The sequence below is a fragment of the Lipotes vexillifer genome, unplaced genomic scaffold (genome assembly GCF_000442215.2).
Source record: "Lipotes vexillifer unplaced genomic scaffold, Lipotes_vexillifer_v1.1 scaffold591, whole genome shotgun sequence".
Taxonomy (NCBI): Eukaryota; Metazoa; Chordata; class Mammalia; order Artiodactyla; family Lipotidae; genus Lipotes; species Lipotes vexillifer.
In genome coordinates, this window is record NW_006791954.1 from 4,752,713 (window position 1) to 4,755,666 (window position 2,954).

Below are 2,954 nucleotides of genomic sequence, written 5' to 3' on the forward strand. Positions count from 1 at the left end.
CCTGTGCCGCCGGACCTCAGGGCACAGCGTCCCGCCGACCCTGCTTGTCCTACCTCACCTAGGCTGGGGCCCCAAAGCTGGAGAGAGACTATCAGATACCTCGGTCCTAGACCCGGCTGTGCAACCGGTGCCAGGGTGACTGGGGACTAAACCCGTGTCCACTCCCAGCCTGCGGTTCCTTGTCTATAAAGCGGGGGCCGTCGGGCTGGTGGGTTTGAGAGCTCTGCCAGCCGGGTCAGGCTGAGTCTCCTCACTGGGGTGGAGGCCTGGGAGTGTGGCACTTCCCCTTCCAGTGGGAAGTCCTGTGGGGTCACTGACCGGGGACGGGGAGGGGGATGTTCCCTATTGATTCCTCTTTCTCTCCCCCAGTGGACTGCTAGAGGTGGGGAGATGGTCCTCCCAAACGGAGCAGCAGGCTCGGAGGGGGCTTGTGGCTGTGTTGGGGATGGGGGTCTCTGCAGAGGGAGAGTAATTCAGATCCTGCCCCGCTGGAACAAGAATGCGAGCTTTCCTGGCTCCTCCAGCCTGGGCCAAGAGAAAGAAGCTTTGGGTCTGAGAGTCCCGTAGCATGTAGGGGTGCTCCTGGGCGCCCCCTACTCGGGTCTTGGAAGATCACAAGAGCCGCTGTCCTTTTTGGGGGAGGGTTCTGGGGTTTGCTGAAGGGTTGGGTTGGGCCAGAGTTCCTCCGACCCACTTGAGCTGGAAACGTGTTTGGGGGAGACGAGGTGAGCAGGTGTACTTGAGGGTGGTCTACCTGCTTTTTTTTTTTTTTTTTTTCTTGCGTTATGCGGGCCTCTCACTGTTGTGGCCTCTCCCATTTGCGGAGCACAGGCTCCGGACGCGCAGGCTCAGCGGCCATGGCTCACGGGCCCAGCCGCTCCGCGGCATGTGGGATCTTCCCGAAACGGGGCACGAACCCGCGTCTCCTGCATCGGCAGGCGGACTCTCAAGCACTGCGCCACCAGGGAAGCCCGGTCTACCTGCTTTTGCACTCCTTTTTTGCCAGTGAGAAAATTAGGATTTAGAGAGAGGAAGAGACTTGCTCAAGGTCACACAGCTCTCATTTTCAAGGGGTTCCTGGAGAAGGATTATAATTATGGGAGTCAGGGGCTTGACAGATAGGGCCGGAGTCACTGTATTCGCTTCCATATTACGTCGCAGCCCCTCAAACCCCGGTTTAGGTGTGAGGGGTGTGTGCGTATGATCCTTGCCCTTGTGAGTGTGGGTGTGTCGTTGGAGGGAAGGGAGTGTGATACGGCACAGTGCAGTCCTTTCTCTACCGAGCCCTCCTTCCATTTTTTGCGCAGAACTCCCCCTTCTCGCTCTGAATGTCTCCTTTTGGGGCAGAGGGAGGGATTCTCCCAGATTCCCACGGTCCAGCCTTCTGCTAGGCGCGGCTCCTTTAAGACTCGCCCTTTCCCGGGTCTGTTAAGGGGAGGGGGGGGCGTGATACTGTGGGCCCGCCCCTGGTTGGTGATTGGTCGGAGGGCGGACGGGGGCGGGCCCGAGGGTGAGGGCCTCCCAGATGCTCGGTACCCTCCGCCCCCCGGTCTGGGGCTCCGGGTAAAGTTTCAGCCTCCGCACGTGACTCGCCATGGCCGCTGCTTTCGCCCCGCGCCCCTGAGCCGCGGCCCCCCAAACCGCTCCTTTCCCTGGACCCCGCAACCCCTGACGCCGAACGGCTCCAAGGCTCAGGGTCAGGGCAGACGCCGTGCTCGCGGGCGACCCGGACGGATTGCTTCCCCCAACTGCGAGGTAACCTCTCCCCCGGGGATCTTAGAGAGCCTCCGGCTCCCGCAGGCATCGCGGCCCCTTGGCCTGCTCCTGAGAGGACCCGTGGGCGGGGACCCGGTGCCGGGCGGGTCCCGACGGGAACCTGGGGTTTCCTAGGCTTCCCAACCCCGCGCCACCGTGCTCTGGGTGGGGGAGCCCCGTCTGTCCGTCTGTCTGCGCCCGTGTCTTCGCGCGAAGCCGTGAGGCGTCTGGGGCCGTCTGCCGCGCGTGTCTCCGGCGCCCGAGCTGTGGCAGAACCGCCGCTGGGAACTCTTGCTGTCTCTCACTTTTCTCCTCACAAACAAGCAAAACAAAAAGACTTTCAAACCTGTTTGGGGAGAGATCGGATGCCCAACGGACTAGCCCCCTCCTTCTTTCCCTCCTGTTATCTGAGCCGCCCTGTGGTTTGGGGAGAATCAGCCCGGGGGTCCACCCCCACCAGAGGCAGCCGGTTGGGGGGCGGGGCCCATTCAGCTGGTGTCCCCCGTGGAGCACGGGGAGCCGTCAGAATTGGGGACGGGAGCCGGTGCAGCCAGGGAGGGATGTCTCTGGGTCGAGTGGCACCATGGGGTCATGGAAGCTTTTGCGGGTGTAGGGAGGAAGGAATAGATTGGTCGTTTTTGCACTGCTGAGGGTGTCTGGGACCTGGTGCCACCCAGAAGGCGGGGAAGCTGCTAGCCAGATGTGTATGTGGGAGGGGGGCGCTGGAAAATCTGCTTGGCAATGCCCCTTCTCCTCTCTGGACATCGCCCTATTGTCGGGCTCCGTGAGAAGGAGGCCAGGCCTCCAGTGTGCTAGGCTGGGGATGGGGACCAACTCATGTGGAAATCAGATAAGAAAAGCCCCCCGGTCTTGGAGACGCTTTTCCACCATTCATCCTACCTTGGATAGGTTGCCCACGTGCTGGCATGGAGGGGTACCCTTGGCCCCCACTAGTGCCAGCTCCCTCTTCTGTAACCAGATTGCCTTCTACCTGCGAGATGAGTGCACGTGTGTGTGTGTGTTTTCAGAGGAACACTCCCCCACTCCCCCACCCCATGCTGCTTACCCCCAACCCTCACTTCCGCTCCTAACTGCCATTCCTCCTCCAGTTTCCTGGTTAGGAGATTCAGGGATATCTCTTGTCCCCTTCCCTGGCTGCAGTGGTCATAGGGCAGGGTTCTGGGGAAGCGGTTCAGTAA

General features: G+C 61.4%; 1 protein-coding gene across 3 annotated transcripts in view; it reads left to right on the forward strand.

The window, feature by feature from the left end:
• RARA (retinoic acid receptor alpha) overlaps nucleotides 1-2,954 on the forward strand; it is a 45,284-nt gene that overhangs the window by 7,551 nt on the left and 34,779 nt on the right. Inside the window, exon 1 of one of the 3 annotated variants that reach the window (XM_007465195.1) lies at nucleotides 1,585-1,755. The exons of 1 other annotated variant lie outside the window; for it this stretch is intronic. The gene's annotated coding sequence lies outside the window, so the exon portion shown is untranslated. Of the gene's footprint in view, nucleotides 1-1,584; nucleotides 1,756-2,954 lie in introns of those variants that run through there. One more of the 3 variants, XM_007465197.1, reaches the window with a different exon arrangement.